The sequence below is a fragment of the Triturus cristatus genome, chromosome 7 (genome assembly GCF_964204655.1).
Source record: "Triturus cristatus chromosome 7, aTriCri1.1, whole genome shotgun sequence".
Taxonomy (NCBI): Eukaryota; Metazoa; Chordata; class Amphibia; order Caudata; family Salamandridae; genus Triturus; species Triturus cristatus.
This window is the reverse complement of record NC_140590.1, coordinates 1255878218-1255894595: the sequence shown is the minus strand read 5'-3', so window position 1 is coordinate 1255894595 and position 16378 is coordinate 1255878218. Positions and strand designations below refer to the sequence as shown.

Below are 16378 nucleotides of genomic sequence, written 5' to 3'. Positions count from 1 at the left end.
TGAGCTCAATGGGAATTTTAAGTTATATGCAATTGATTACTCTCAGGATTACTTTTCTAACTCCAGGACTGGATCCTAGATTCAGCCCTGGGCAGTTCTTGGAAACAAGTGAATAAATACTTTTCAGTTACTGTTGTGATTTTTAAGCAATATTTTGCTATTTTAAAAGTTGTCACTTGGATACTTTTTCTGATCAAATTACCAATGTTATCCTATGGAAGGAAATCCACTTAGCAGGGAAGTGGGGTTATGGTTACTTTTTCTAGGTCAGTGTTGGATCCTGGATCCAGCTCTAGTGTATCACCTGTAAGCAGTTGAGAAACTGCGTTTAAGTTATACAGGTGATTTTTAAGGAATATTTATAAGTTTGCAAAATCGACCGAAGAAATTTTACAGAAAAACAGTCAATGGTTTCCTATGGAAGAAAATTTGAGTTACGGGTAAAGTATGTTCTCGTTACTTTTGTAATCCATTGCTGGGCTCCTAGGCTCAGTACTGGGACATCTATCTAAAACAGGTAAGTAATTACGTTTTCACAGTTGGTACGATTTTTAAAGAATATTTGTAGTTTGCAAAAATCGACACTTAGAAGAAATTTCACAGAAAAACAGTCAATGGTTTTCTATGGGAGAAAATTGAGTTAGTGGTAAGTACGGTTGGGAGTACTTTTCAGGGTCAGTGCTGGGCACCAAGATCCAGCACTGGGATCTCTCCTAATAGTAGGTGAGTATTTCCGTTTTCGTTACTCGGTTGATTTTAGTTGAATATTTTAAAATTTAGAAACTCAACACTTAGAAGAAATTTCAGAAGCCAGTCAATGTTACCCTATGGAAGAAAAGTGAGTTATCAGCTTTTGGGTAAGTACTCGACTGGCAGAGTTAAGGTCCTGGGCACAGACTCAGGGGTCTCCCAGGGTCAGGTAAGTACAGTCGTTATACCCTCAGCGGCACAGGGGCAGCCGGGTGCAGAATGAGTTAGGCCCAATGTTATCCTATGGGAGGCAAGGGGGCCTTGGTTGGTGGCTGCTGACTAGCAGGCCACGCGGCTGTGGGAGCTGGGCTCCTGGTCACTTGCTCAGGGCAAATGGGTAAGTAGGTAGGAGTAGAAGTTGCACTGCCAGGGCCACTCGGGCGGCTGGGTGCAGGGTGCTTTTGAGCCTTCAGGCGCTCAATGGATTTCAATGGGAAAGCTCAAGGACGAACAAAGGCTGCTAGCTCGGAGACGGAGATTCTTGAGGTGTGCCCACCACTTCGAGAGGTAAGTTGGGTAGTTGGAGGATAAGTAGGTACCCAGGAGTCGGGCACAGGGGGCTGCAGGGTGCCGGGTGCAGGGGTATCTTTTGGTGTCGGAAAATCTTACCCTCTGTTGATCGCAGTAGGGGGGGTCCCTGGTTCTGAGGCTGCAGGCGTCATCAGGAGCGTCGAGGTGGGTCCTTTGGTGCCGGATTCGGGGTCACAGTCACCGGGGGGACGTCCTCGGGGTCTTTGTCCACTCCATCACAGGCCAGGCTTGGCGGGTGCAGTGTGTGCAGGGTTCGCGGTTCCGGGCTGGTGCAAGGGGTTAGATACTTGCTTTGAGCAGAGCCACTGCTCGTGGAAGACCCAGGTGCTCAGAGTCACAAGGTAGCCAGTTCCTCCGGGGTCTGTGAGGTTGCTGGCCACAGGAGGTGCCGGGTATTAGCAGGAGCAGGTTCGAGGGTCGACAGGCAGGTAGGGCTGGGGCCATAGCAGTTGGTGTCTTCTTCTTAGCAGCTGTACGGCAGGTCTTCTTTCTTGTTGATCTTCTTTGCTGTTTTAGAATCTGGAATCTGAGGAAGGAAGGTTCAGGGTGCCCCTAAATACTAAATTTAGGGGTGTTACAGGAAGGCAAAGGGCAGGGACCACTGGGTCCCTGTCCTGGGGTGGGTACACCCCCTATCCTGCCACTCTCCTGTGGGAGGGAGGCAGTGGCCTAGTCCTGATTGGGTAGGGCTCCCCATCTTCAAGATGGCGAGGGCCCGGAGATGTGCTTCACCTCGCCTCCCCCACCTGAGGGGAGGGGTTGGCAAGGCTGGCACATCCCCTGTCCTTACTTAGAGTTTCTGACCAGTCTTCCCACCAGAGTGGGGGTCAGAACCGGTGGGGGCCAGTTGCTGAGTACAGCAAGTGGCCTGGAGAAGCTCACATGTCTTTGAAGCTTCCCCCTGCCCATCCTGGGGGAGGAGACCTAGCACCTCGCCCAGGATGTGCATTGTTGCAGGCCCAGGAGAGCGTAGGCTCTCCACCCAGGGGTCCAGCAACATGTCCGCTGTGTGGCAGCCTAGGCAGCCTCTCAGACAAGACTTGGATTGTAGGTTAGGTTTCAAGGGGCATCTCTAGGATGCCCTCTGTAGTGCATTGTACATTAAATCCCACACTGGCATCAGTGCGGGTTTAATGTCCTGAGAAGTTTGATACCAAACTTCTCAGTCTTCAGTGTTGCCATCATGGTGCTGTGGAGTTCATGTTTGACGAGCTCCCAGCACCATATACTCTTAAATGGCAGCACTGCACTTACAGTACCCAGGAATGGACCTTGGTACTGTAGGGGCACAGGGCTCATGCTCCTGTACCCACACCACTGGCATGGCGGACCCTGCTAGAGGGGTGGCTGATGTATGCCAGGGCAGTGTAGATTGTGGGCATGGCACACAGGGATGTGTGCCATGTCGACTCTTGGTTTTGCCTTGTACCCAGACATTCACCTGCAAGGGCAGTGTGGTTGTGTTAGGGTACAGGGCCTCTAAGGGTGGCACAATAAGTGCTGCAGCCCTTAGAGGCCTTCCCTGGTCACAAGGCCATGGGTACCTAGGGTACCATTTACCAGGGGCTGACATGTAGCCAGGGTTTGCCAATTTGGGTTTTAGGTTTTAGGGAAGGAACATAGGCCCTGGGCACCTGATTGGCAGGAGTCCAGGGCACACTCAGTCAAAGTACATTCAGCAATTCAGCAAAAAATGGGGGCATACCTTGCAAGAAAGATGGCACTTTCTCACACCCACCACCGCCCTCTTGGTCATAGTGTATGAAAAGAATTGTTGCGGGAAGGATCGGGACCTTAGTCTATTCCAGTCCTTGCGTAGGAGGTGTCTCTCCTCTATTAAGCATACTTCTGCCTGCGTAGTCTCTAGGTAAGCTATTATTGCTTTCCTCTTGGCTGGGTTATTGAGACCCTTTAGGTTGAGGGTCACCACCCTCAGATTCCCGGGACCTGACATCAACCCCTAGGGCCCGTGCAGACTCTCAGTGCTCGGATCCCTTCTCATCCTCTCAGCCCCCCCTCGGGTCCCCATGGGTCACTATATGATCTAAGGATTCTAATAAAAAGTGAGTTGACAGTAGGCACTCTTGAAACCACCCGAACAATAACAAAGAAGAAAGAAAGTCCCTGGTAAGAAGATGTGGCAAAGTGCTCCATCTGTGTTCCCGTGGATGAAGTCTGATGTGGGGTTCGTGCCGCTACCAAGTTAGGTTGCGCTCCCTTGTTGTCCCGTGGTCATCGCCCCCCGCTGCCGCCGCCACTGCTACATGGACTGAGTCCTCATTCCAGTGGCCCGGTCGTACTGCCCTCCAATAGCCTATCTAGCACTGCTTTCCTTACCGCAGCCATGGCCTCTTTGCCTGGGGCCGATCCCCTGATTCAGTCTGGTGGCCTGTGTCCAGGGTCGCTGTGTCTCAGATTGTTCCAGCTGAAGTAATTCACAGGCCTCAGTGATAGAGCGAATATGCCGGAGTTGGCCCTGCCATCGGAACACTAGGCGAAAGGGGTGGTCCGAAGAGTAGGCCACCTTTTCGTCCCGCAGGAATGTGGTGACAGGCCTGAATTCTCAAATGTTTTGAAGCATGGTGGCCGCAAGGTCGTTGAACAGATGGATTGTCTGGCCTTGTAATTCTATGCCTTGTGTCTCCCGCAAATTCCTTTGTATAAGCTCTTTGAGTAGTAGTAGTAGTAGTAGTACGTTTATTGTACATCATTAATTAAAACCTTTACAATAATAAAACAATATTAAAATTCATTTAAGCAACTTCTTAAAAATTACACAGTTCAAATGATAATCATCAGTAGATAATAAAGTGCAAATGCATCAAGGTCAGACAGATAATTAGAAGTTGTTCTTAATCGAGTGGATTGCTAAGTACTTGTACTTCTAGATCGGTAAACAGTATTTGATTGACCTAGTCTGGGCAGCAGCTTTACAGAATCAGGGTGAAATTAACAGGCCTTCCTTAAGCATTGTATAAGATTACACTATTCGGTACCGAGATCGTCAATAGATCATAAAGTGCTGGTGTCTCATGACCCAAGAAGTTAGAAATAGTTCCTTAGGTGGACTAGTCTTTAAAGTGCTTGTGCTTCTCTATCTAAATCCTAGTCGTGGATGTCCTAAACCTCGCTCTTTCAAATTGTTTTCAATTGTACTAATCAGGTGAAGAATCTTAATGTTTTTGGGAGTCTTCCCAAGGTGGAGTTAGTGCTGATGTTGTTGGTCAAAAGGCAGGCTGTTCTTTTTCACATTATGCCATTATTACTTAGACGCCGGAAGTCCATATATGTGACTTCGGGTGTTTCAAGCTGCCCTCGGGCAATGCCCTGTTAGGTTATGTTTTGTTGATCCCCGCACTGCATGCTCTTGTGCCTTTTTGTTACTAAGTCGAAGAACTTTGTGAACCAGCAGTTTAGTTTTGTTTCGACTAGATTAAAGCACAGTTTAACTGCCTGTCTGCAGGTTCGAATACCGTACTGCATGAAAGATGGGCGTAACAGGCTATGCCTGATATCCTTTAGGTTAGGGCAAATGCAAACAACATGAAAAATGTCTTCCATGCCGATTTCACATAGACGGCAGAACTGCGGGCTGTCTTTCCTTTCCCAAGGTGGCAGATGAGGGGTGATCGCGATTACTCCGAGGCGTAGCTTTAAAAACTTTTCTTTCGTCTTTATTTTGACACCGGTTTTAAGGTAAGATTGTGTTTGCAAAATTCCGTAGTCGCTAAGCGTTATTCAGCCATGTGCTCTTTTGGCGAGTGCCTCCTTGTCCTCGATAGCGGATATAATTTGCGCTGATCTTTTCACAATTTTTTTAAAAGACGAAAGGTCGGTAGGGGTGCCACAAAGATCTGACAGTACCAATACTTTAAGCATGTTTAACAAGTAGTCCCTGGCTGAGGATTTTCTGTGGCGGAGTAGCTCTTCCCAGAGATTGGGGCTTAAGGATTCAACCTCCGTGCTGCGAATCTTGTGCCAGCTGGTTACGTACGCGTCCCTTCTTTCCAGCGTTTGTTTTAGAAGGCCAAATTCCAGCCATATTTGCACTGGGGAAACGTATTTTGGCAGGTTGAAAATTGCTCTGTACGAGTTGGCTATCACTGTGTCCAGTATTACAGCATCCTTTCCTTGAAGGGATTCACTCCCGTACGTAAGAGTCGACTGCAGCTTTGCACGCAGTACCTGTAGCAAGGGGTCAAGTGTTAAGTCAGGCAGTTTGTCCTTTATTGATTTTATCGCCAGATATGTTGCAGTTCCCTTCCCCTGCAGGGACTCCAATTGGGGTTTGAACGTGTTTTTGTGGTCCATAAGTATTCCCAAGTATTTATAGTTGATTACCAAGTCCAACCCTAGTCCGTTTAGATGCCAGTTGATCTTTTTCTTTTTTTAAGTAATTTACTGCCATGATCTTAGTTTCTTAAAATTTATTTGCAGGAAATTCCTTTCTGAGAAGGTAAAGTTTACGTTCAAAAGATGTTGAAGGCCGATAGGGGTCCGGCTTATCAATACCAAATCATCCGCGTACAGCAAGTTTGACAGCAGTATTTTCCCCAGTTTTGGTGCATGGGAGGGACATTTGTTGAGTTCTCCTGGCAGGTCAGCAAGGAAAAGATTGAATAAAAGCGGGGCTAGAACGCTGCCCTGCTTTAGCCCTTTTGTAGTCAGAATTTGTTTAGAAAGGTGCGTTCCAGCTCCTAGTTTGACCTTAATCCAGGTGTTTGTGTGCAGTGGTTTTATCTGGTCCAGAAGCAATTTCGGTATTCCCCACTTTTCCAATTTTCACCAGAGCTTGAGACGGTCAATGTGATCGAAGGAAGCAGTGTAATCGATGAAACAGAGGAATAGGGGGGATTTGGCCTCTTTTGCTGCATCCATTGATAATGTCAGTGCCATGATGATTGTTGTGGTCCCTTGGCCTCGGCAAAGCTTGTTTGGTTGATTGGGAGGATGGAGTTTTCGGAAGCCCATGATGTTAACTCCTCCAGTATGGTTCCTGCAAAATACTTTCCCCCACATCAATGAGGGCAATAAGCCGGTAGTTGTTTGGGTGTTTCCTGTTGCCCTGTTTGAAAATTGGGCTTATTATTGATCCTAACCAGGACTCCGGTAATAATGTAGTGTCCTTTATGTCTTTAAAGGCCAGTGTTAATGCTGCACTCTAAAATTCTGCAAGGCTTTATACAGCATTGGTGGAATGCCGTTTGGACCAGGGGAACCTGCTGGTCTGCCTCTGGCTATTTGCCTCTTATTATCAGTTGGTGTAGGGTGATGATGTTCAGATTTGGCAGGGGGAGAAGAATTTAAGCCTGGCACCAGTTCACCCTCCCTGGAGGGTATCGCAGTTCCGTCTGGGTCTGGGTCGTGCGGCATGGTTGTTGTGTAGCTGTTGCCTGTTTTTTCCCTGTTGGTGTCGCCGCTGCGCTCCGTCATGTTCCCTGTTTCCTTGATGATCTTATCTTTATCGGCAACTATACTATTAAAACGTCTGAAAAGGTATTCTGCCCATGCTTCCTGCGTTATATTGGAGTTTATACCAGGGTGGTTTGGATTCTTGATTCTTTTAATTATTTGCCAGAACCTGGCGCTGTTTTTTTGTTTAACTTCATGGAGCAGCTTGGCCCATAATTCATCGTTTTTTGATTTTTTCTTTTCCCATTTCTTCCTCTTTAACAGTGCCTTTGCTTTCCAGAGAGTGACTTGCAGGTCCTGATATATTGGATTTTTATGTATCTGTCTCAATGTTCGATTCATGGTTTGTTTTAGTTTTTTCGATTCAGGACTAGCTGGTAATCTTATCGATGCTCCCTCTAGTTGGCTCAGCCCTTCCAATAATTTGTCACCAACAGTCTCTCTGAAGCTTTGCCATGCATCAACTTGTTTTGTTTTAAGACCTGCCCCTTGGGTATATAGTGTTTTAGCCGCGAGGGATACTGCATTAATATTGCTAGGGTTGCACAGCTTAAGGATATTAACTCCTGCGTATGGCTCGATCTTGAGGAGTGAATTGGCTTTTATTATCACTTCTTGAGGCAAGTGGTCGCTGTGTACCTTAGTCCCTATCCTGAAGCTTTCTACTTTGCCAAGCATATTTAGCGATGTAAATGTAAAGTCAAGGTGGGAAGATTGCTTTGTTGAATGCAACGTTGCAGCAGGTGGATTGTCCTCCTGAAAGCTCCCGTTCAAAGCTCTTAAGTTAAGATGTTCAAGTTGCCATAGCAGGTATTTTGTAGGTTTTTTAATTTTTGGAGAGCACTGATTTGGTACTTCCAATGCAGCGCTAAGATCGTGGTCAAGGGCTTCGTCTAGTCCGGAGCCGATAAGATGCATATTAAAGTCGCCTGCAAGGATAATATAATCAGTATCCTCCTCATCCATTATCTTTTTGTTGCTTCTATCAATTCCTTGGCAGCTTTCATTTTTCGTTTGGGGTGAATGTAGGCATTAATTACTATAACTTCTTTGCATACATTATTGAGTTCAAGTGCTATCTTTGCCGCCTGTATAATGCTCGTAAATGCTATTTGAGCCTCTATTGGTATGATTTCTCCTATTGTTGTTATAGATGCCAAGATCATGAAGCCCCCCCAATCGATGGCCAAAGTCGGAGCCCTTTGTTGCTGGGACGCAGCGGGAAGTGTAACCTTGAAGCTCAAAGGCCTTATCCTCCCAGATCTCTTGGAGCAATATCAAGGTGAATGGTTTTAAATATTGCAGAAACTCTGGGTCCTCACTTTTGCTGGCTAGACCATTGATGTTCCAGATGCATGTACTGATTTCCCTGGTCTCAACCAGTGCAGATCGTGAGCTGCTCCCCCTTTGTCAGTTTGTTTGGTCCATGATGACTGTGCACTGAATTTGCCTGCAGTTCTACGACGTAACTGACGAGGCATGACGTGATACCCTTGGATCTAAGTTCGAGGGAGATGTATCTGAGGCTTGTGCTCTGGGGGTACTGCTCCTGGCTCCCTTTAATACTGAGATTGTGTTTTTCATGGAGCAATCCTACTGGAGAGTAGAAAAGGTGTCGGATAGGGAGGTTTGTATTCGACTTCCAGTTTTATCCCCCATTGTTTAAACGTGGTTTCTTCTATCATGATTTTCCTAACTACCTCACTAGAGTTCCAAGTTGCTTTAGTTGCTTCTGGGCATTGCGGGTTGTTAGTTGGTTGAAACTCCATTTGGAGATCAGTGGAGTTAATACTGTCGAGGCTTGTGATGGAATGTAGAAACCGCAGTATGTTTCCTCTATTCAGTATGTCATCTCTGCCCGAGATGCATATTTGGGGGTAAAAATAATGGTGGTCGAGCTTTTCCCATGTTGCGCCTCCATTTGCTTTGTAAGGGATCCCTCGTTTTCAAAGGGTCTGGGTTGAATAAGATGACTTGTGATGACCCCTGGATTGTCGCTTGTGGGGTGAGTTTGTTGTTTATCACTTTGCTGCCTTGCGTTCCCTAAGCCCCATGTTGTATTTATGATCCCTCCTACTAACTGTTGCGATGACTCCCGTGTTGTTAATCTGGGTGTCATCGCGGAGTCGTACACTTGGAGGTTGTTCCATTTTAATAATCTTTGTACAATCTGGTTTTGATGGGATTTGTCCTGTTCTTACTTGAGATAACCCCTGCTTATTATCCTTAAGGGTAGGCCCAAGTCCATTGGTGAGGCGGCGTTGGATCCCGTAAAGGAGCACTCGGGGTCATCGACCGGGAAAGAAATGGGAGACTGATTTGCGTTCGTAGAAACTGGTCCATGGGTGGTTACGGTTAGATGTGGCTGGAATTTTATCCGTAGACCTTCGACAATTAAATTCCTATTTCTTCCCTTCCTTTGTTTCTTCCTGCGAGCTTTCCGTGGTGTCTGGGCATTGACTACTATGCAATCGGCTGTTGTTACTGTTGCCTCACAGGCTTCTGGCGGGTGATGTCTGGTTTTGATTACTGCGCTCTCTGTTGGTGTTGTTAGTGCTTCCCTGCCTGCCTGGAGGGGGTTACTGGTTAGTGCCCGCTCTGCTTTTGGGTGCTCTAATGCCGTTGTTGGTGTTCCTGGCAATTCCCTACCCTGGAGGGGGTTCAATAAGACAGTTGTTTTTAAATCAGATATTAGGTCCCCTATCATAGATTGTAGTGTTTGTAGCTTATCTTACAATCGGTGCACAGGAGCATGCTAATGGCGGTGTTTGAAACACATGAGCCGCTTCCTGTCCTCCCTTTATGAGGCCGTTAAGCTCTGATATCTTCCAATCAATCCCTGAGATGGAATCAGCCATAGTTTGAAGAACCGCAAGCTGCAGATCCATTTTGTGGGATTGTAATTGTAATGCTGCAGCTGAGTTTTGCAGTGTGCTTAAAATTGTTATCCAGATGGATTCCGGGATCAAGCTTCCAGTGTTGTTACTTTTCTCCAGCCGTGGGAGGTTATTTACTTCTTTAGGTGAATGAGGATGGATGGGTTTTAGATTGTAGGAGGCGACTAATTCCTCCCACTCCTGTGTAGCTGTGAAAGTCATGTCAGCGTACGTCGAGTGGGAGTCATCATAAGGTAGCAGTGTACGACGCACTGGAGGTGTGTTTGCTATTGAGTTGTTGTACGCTGCTAGGTACTCCCAGGCATCTGCTTGAGTTGTTTGCGTTTGAATGGGAGAGCTGTTTTTTGGTTGAGGAGGTAAGTCTCGTGCTTTTTTGTCTTGTTGATCCTGTCCCATGGTTGCAGCTGGTGGATCTGTACGGACCCTAAGGTCTGCCAAGTCGCCCGTGTCTACTTGACTTGAATTTGTCACGGCACGACTGAATGAGTGGCAGTGTGTGTCCGGTTCAGGGGGTCTGCCCGCCTTCAGACGACCCGGCGACCTGTTTTTTGCACTACAGGGCGAGCCAGGTGATAATTTGTTGCCCGATCTACCAATTCTAGCCCCACTTAGGCTGTCAGCCCCACCGCTTGCCAGGTTGGCTGTGTCTCACGTTCACGTTGATGTTTTTTTCCCCCGAGAAGATGTTGGGGGCTGGTCCTTACACATGATGAAGACTCGGCTGGATTGATGTTATTCAAAGGCTGTGATCAAGTTTGCTTGGTAGAAGTGGTGTTTGCAGCCCCTTTATATTCTCAGTACTAGAGTAGATAGCTGTTCCAAAATCTTCTTTCAGAAAAGAAGATTTTGTATAGATCTTGGGCTGGTAGGTGCACAGCTTTTTTTTCTCTGGGCCATCCCTTCGATGTTTATAAGATCTTCTGGATCTTGATCCCTTGATGGTGCTGATAATGATGGGAGAGGGGGCAGTGGTCGTGTACAGTCAGCTGGAATTAGAATGATAGTTAACGCTGTGCTGTGGGCCTTATACGTTCGCTTCTCCGCAGATGAACTTTTGAGAACGCCCCTTCTAGGGAACATGAGATCATTTGAGTTATACTTGTACTTGTGCTTGCCTTGTCACGGTCATGGTCATGGTCATGATCTTTGTCATGGATCATCTCTAGTCGCAAGGCTACTTTAAGATCACTTTTCCTCTTTTTTGACAAGCTTTGGCTCTAAAAATGATTGCCTAACTCTGTCAGATCTCATAGTTCCCCCTTGTTGTTTTGATGTTGCCAATACTTAATCAGGGCCCCAGCAAGGGGACACAGTCAGTTCACAGTTGGCTCCTGGTTGGCTCCTGGCTCCTGGCTTGAACACTGTTGGATACTGCTGGTGCAGGTCCACTAAGGGCGCGCTTGGAAAAAGGCCCTCCGTGGGCCTTCAATGTCACTCAATATGCCTCAAGTGCCCTCAATATGCCCCTCGGTATTCTCAGCTTACACAGGAGCAATCCCACGGTTGGCAACGAGAAGCAGAAGCAGGGTAAGAGTGTAATGCTGATCCCCCAGTTAGCGAGTTGGCAAGCTAAAGTTGAAGTTTAAGTAATGAGAGGCAGATGAGGGGTGAATGAGATGATCGACAATGTAATCACTCAGTGGCCATACAAAGGGGTACTAATGAAAAAGGAGGACTCCGTCGTGCTAGTGTTTCTTTATTAGGGAGTTTTCACCTCAAATTGAAAGGAAATAAATACAGTCCGCAGACAAGGGAAGCAGTCTTCCTCTGTAAACGTTCTCTCTCTCAGGGCTAGGTTCCTTCTCCCTTCCTCCCAATGGGCTGTCGCGGGGGCTTGGTGATATGCTTTGATTTTCCCTCAATGAAAGCAAACAAAAAAAAACCCATAAGGTTAGGAGAAGGGCTAGGGGATTCCGGGTTAGACCTCCACCTAAACACCCAAGTGGCTGTGTGCTCTAAAGGTGCTTCAGGGCATGCAGTGCTCTGGTGCTGCTTTACAGCTCCCACCACTTCCCAGTTGCAAAATAACGGAGTGGTACTTGCCTCTGGCCACGGCCCTCCTGGGTCGTGGCAGAAGGAGTCCAGATGTCCTCCTCTCTCTCAAGATGGTTGGACCGGTAAGTGTTGCCACTGGGCTCACCCCTGCAGTCTGCCTCTTTTTCCTGGGTCTTTCTCGTGGGCTCCTCTCTCCTGGGCTCCTCTCTCCTGGGCTCTGCTCTCCTGGGATCCGCATCTGTCGTTCCTGTCCCCTCTGACAGCGCGTCTTCCTCCAACAGCGCGTCTCCCTCTGACAGTATGTCTCCCTCTCTTTCAGCGTTCTGCGCTCTCCGTGCTTTGATCGCAGCGTCGGTCACGTGATCAGCGTTCCGCGCTGCTGACACGAGAACTGGCTTGCCCTCCTGGTGCGTGATGGCAGCCATCTTGGGTGTCCCGGTCGCGGAAACACCAGACAGATGACAGATAGACAAATGAAGGAGCAGCCTCCGGTGAAAACAACAAAAACCGCACTTGCCGCACCGCACCAGTCCGGGTCTCGCCACGCTTCCCCCGCACAGGTCCTGCACAGTGTGACCTCTTACTGGCGGTAAGGGCGGCAGGGACAAAAATGCTGGCAGCAGGCTGCTGGTTTTAGACTTCTGGCCTCTGAATTGAGCCGGAGTGAGAGGCAAGCTGAACGTCCCGAGGCTCGCAAGCTCACAGTGGCCGGCCGTACGAATCTGCATGGGTTTGCAGGCTCCTCTCCATCGGCACCCACTGATCAAGCCAGTAGGAGATGCAAGAGAGCAGTGGCTGTGGCTGTGGTTTTCGCGGCTTCAAGAGGCCCCCCCCTTGGAGCATAGCGGAGGGAACCTGGCCACTATATAGTGCACGTGTAACGCCCTGAACGTCTCAGGATCGTTTAACAGACACGATAATGAGAACGCAACCACTTGTGAAGGTTTAGTTATTTTAATGAAGGCAAAAATAATACAAGGAATAAACAAAGGTTATAGTCACTGGAATCCTCCAGGCTAAGTACGTTACCAGCCCACAGCACGGATGGTCCTAACCGTCCTCTGCATATACGCCGATCCCGGCGTATGCCAACAGAGGGCAGAAATGAAATGGCCGACAATGCCAATCGGTAGGCTGTGAGGGGCACGAAGAGTGTTGGGGAGAATCGAGGAGTCAGGGAAACACCCAGCCGGGGTCTCTACCTGAAGGGAGCAGCCGCTCAACCTCTTCCTCAGACTGCACCGGGACGCGGAGTCACCTCCTGGTGATGCGTCACCGATACCCCAATCACAAGCAAAGAAGACTGAACCGAGAGCAGCCGCTCGATCGATCCTGTGGACTTCCGAGTCTGTAACGCGGCAAACACCTCCTGGTGTGCGTTACAGCTGGCAGTCCCTGTATCTCTGGTCGGGCTGGGAGTTACGACTCCAACCAGCAAAAGCGCCACTGCGCTTTGACTCAGCCGAGTCAAAAAGCGAAGCTCAATGGTTATCCGGTAGAGCTTCCGGGTCCTTCACAGGTGACGATGGGGCAAGACACGGCCCAGGGAGTAACGACTCGACCTACCTCCGTTCTTGCCTTACTGGAGCACCACTCCGGAACACTGCTCTTCACTAAGCAGGTACGTCGGTGTAAACACAATATCCGACAGCGTTGTACCTCCCGGTTCCTCCCTTTATAGGGCGTGTTTTCCTGGAGTTATGTAACAGCTCTCCTGTTTACATAAGGGCGTGTTTTCCTTGAGTTATGTAACAGCTCTCCTGTTTACATAAGGGCGTGTTTTCCTTGAGTTATGTAACAGCTCTCCTGTTTACATAAGGGCGTGTTTTCCTTGAGTTATGTAACAGCTCTCCTGTTTACATAACCTCTCAACCGCTAAGCATCCTGGGAGATGTAGTCCGTTTTCGCTGGTTACCGTTTTCCTCCCCTCGCATGACAGGAATTCTTGACAGTACGGAAGGAAAGAGAAAGATGTCGTGGTGGCAAGATGGAGTGCGAGAGCAGGGCACACTGGGTGCCGCAAGCCGCACCCAACCTAGTTGGGCCGCCTCCGTGGACGCACCTGGGCACAACACCCTGCGGCCGCCACTAATGGTGGACGCACTCTCGCGCTATACGCGCTCTAACTTGCTCCTGTTGTGCCGCTCTTTCCCTCTGGCTGCCTCTGGCTACTTCCTCGTAGACACCGTCAGGGTCCAATACCATCAGCAGTCCTCAGTCCGTGGCCCGCAATCCGCAGCCGGCAGTCTTGAGAGAGACTCCGGCCAACCGCCTGCTCTGCCCTCGCTCCTTGTTACGCCCTCCTCCTCCGTCTCACGTCTCGCATCTCGCATCTTCCCAGGTCAGAAATCAGCTCTTTGAGGGGGAAGCTATGAATGCAGGCTAAGATGTCCAATGGACGCGGCTTTCCAGGACACCATGTGCCCACTCTGTGGGTCCAGTCAAGGCAGATTTCTTCAGGTGCTGCCTCGCCCAGAATATGCTTAAACAGGTTCTGCATGTATGCTTCAATGTTAACTCTCTCTGCGTCCTGTGGGGGCGTGGTCTGCCGCACAGCGGAATGGCCGCTCCGTGAGTGAGCTCCGCCGGCTGGGACCCAATCTTTAATTAATCCGAACATATGGAGAGCTGTTGAGAAGGCTACTATAACCCACGACTGGCGGAACACTTGTGGACCCCGATGATGCCATTCCTGCGGCCCGAGAATACACTGCGGCTGAACTGAGAGGAGATTTGCGCAACCGTAGGCCGCTCGCAACGTTCCGGATGCTAGCTGGAGCAGTGGGCGGGCAGCCTGACAATCGAGCCTGTCGCTGCTTGGTGGTCAAGCGCCACGGACTAGGAGAGGCGAGAGAATTCATCTGCCGGTGGAGACCCAGGATCCTGGGGTATGTGCGAGGCTTGAGGCGGATTAAAGAACTGTGTACAATTTAACTGAGGCTGCAATCACTTACTGACGTGGATGCAGAGCAGTGGGACGACAGCCCTGGAACCCTGTGCCGCCATTTTGGAGCCGCGCTGAACTGCGGCCGCGATCTGCAGCGGAGGAGGGGGCCGAATACAGGGGCATGCAAGTCAGCCCAGGCTCACTAGTGTCACAGAGCCCACACCGGGAGTAATAGTAGCTCAAGCGTGGTTGTTTGCATTGGAGAGGAGAGCGCTTGCAGAGATGTAACGCTCGGGACAGACTGGCTGTCACTCACAGACCAGACCAGGTCTAAATAAGGAGGGATACCTGCAGGGAGATTTCGCTATCCAGGAGAAGCTAGGCTGTGTGCAGCAGTGGAGGTGTGCGAGGGAGCCCTGTGTATGAGCAGCTTGTCGGGCGTAGAGTGAATTGGAGGGCCTCAGGCTACGGATGTTGGTGGGTGTTAGCCTGGCTACCATATAGCAGACTACGAGTACCAGCGCTCAGCATTCTATCTGAACCCCTGGTGGCCATTGGTGGATGGTGCCCGGTTCACTTCTACAAGGCCGGTTGCACTGTTCTGTCTTTGTGGCACTGTCTGATGTGGAGTGGCCCTCTGACAGTAGGCTACTTCTGAGGTGCGATTCCATGACGGCCCCCTGTGGAGGTACAAAATACCCGCGCAACCACTGATAGGCCGCAACGACTTGGTGTGTGATTCGAGACATGTCATATCCTGTGAGGCACTGCGGGAGGAGAACAGTACAGACACAACTGGCGTCGCTCTTGCTGGAGTTTGCTGCTGACGGAACGTGTCAGGTGTACGTTGACCACTCTTGTGATATCCACCTCCCCCATACCTTTGAAACATGGGTAAGCAAGACGCTAAGCAACCAAAACTCACTTTTGAACACAAATGTGCCACGTGTCATGCTGAATCAGAATCAGACGCGCAGGCGGATGGCCAACAAGACACACGCGGAGGATCAGGGCGAAGACCTAGGCACCCTCATGTTGGAGATGCGCTCAAGTCTGCGCAATATAGACTCGAAGTTGGATACCCTGACTGTGCAGCTGGACTCAGTCAAGACCCAGGTGAACGTGCTTGAGACCCGCCTTGATGCTCTGGAGAACCGACACACCGAATTCCAGGAATTCCAAGTTGAAACTAAAGAACAGCTACTACATATGGACAAGCTACTTGGAATCATCCGGGCTAAGAATGGTGATTTGGAGGCGAGGTCGTGTAGAAACAACCTACGCATTACTGGTGTCCCGGAAACAACTGCCATATCCAAAATGGAGACCTTTGTAACGGATCTACTGCACAAACTTTTTGATCTCCACTTGTCCTCTGTTTTCGTGGTGGAGAGCGCACACAGGTCCCTGGGACTGAGGCCTCCCGTCGGGGCGACGCCTAGATCCATCCTGGCGAAGCTATTGAATTATCAAGACAGGGATCTTATTTTGCAGCTGGCTAGAGAGAAGGATCAGATATCACACAAAGGTAACAACATTTCTTTCTACCCGGACTTCACCCCAGATGAACGGGCGGCACGTCGAGAATTTCTCCCTGCCAAGCGTATCCTTTTACAGACACAGATTCCATACTCCATGTTATACCACGCCAAAATGAAGGTTTCATATGATGGGACTGCCCACTTCTTCACTGATGCGAAGTCTGCACTGAAATTTGCCAAAAATATCGGAGGGAAGAAAAGCAAAGAACTCCGGGGAGCCCGGATGTCCGAAACTGGCCACCTCAGTGACAATGACTGAAATGGGTATTGTATAGATTATTGGACTGGATGATTGTAATGCTGGGATACCGGATTGGGGGGATGCTGAATACTTTGTTGATGTGGGTTGCGGGATTCCGCGATAT

At 49.2% G+C, this 16378-nt stretch overlaps 1 long non-coding RNA gene across 1 annotated transcript in view; it reads left to right on the top strand.

The window, feature by feature from the left end:
* LOC146811749 (uncharacterized) overlaps window positions 1-16378 on the top strand; it is a 69121-nt gene that overhangs the window by 40200 nt on the left and 12543 nt on the right. Inside the window, exon 2 of the long non-coding RNA XR_014965832.1 lies at window positions 7847-7975. This is a non-coding gene — a long non-coding RNA (uncharacterized LOC146811749). The remainder of the gene's footprint in view (window positions 1-7846; window positions 7976-16378) is intronic.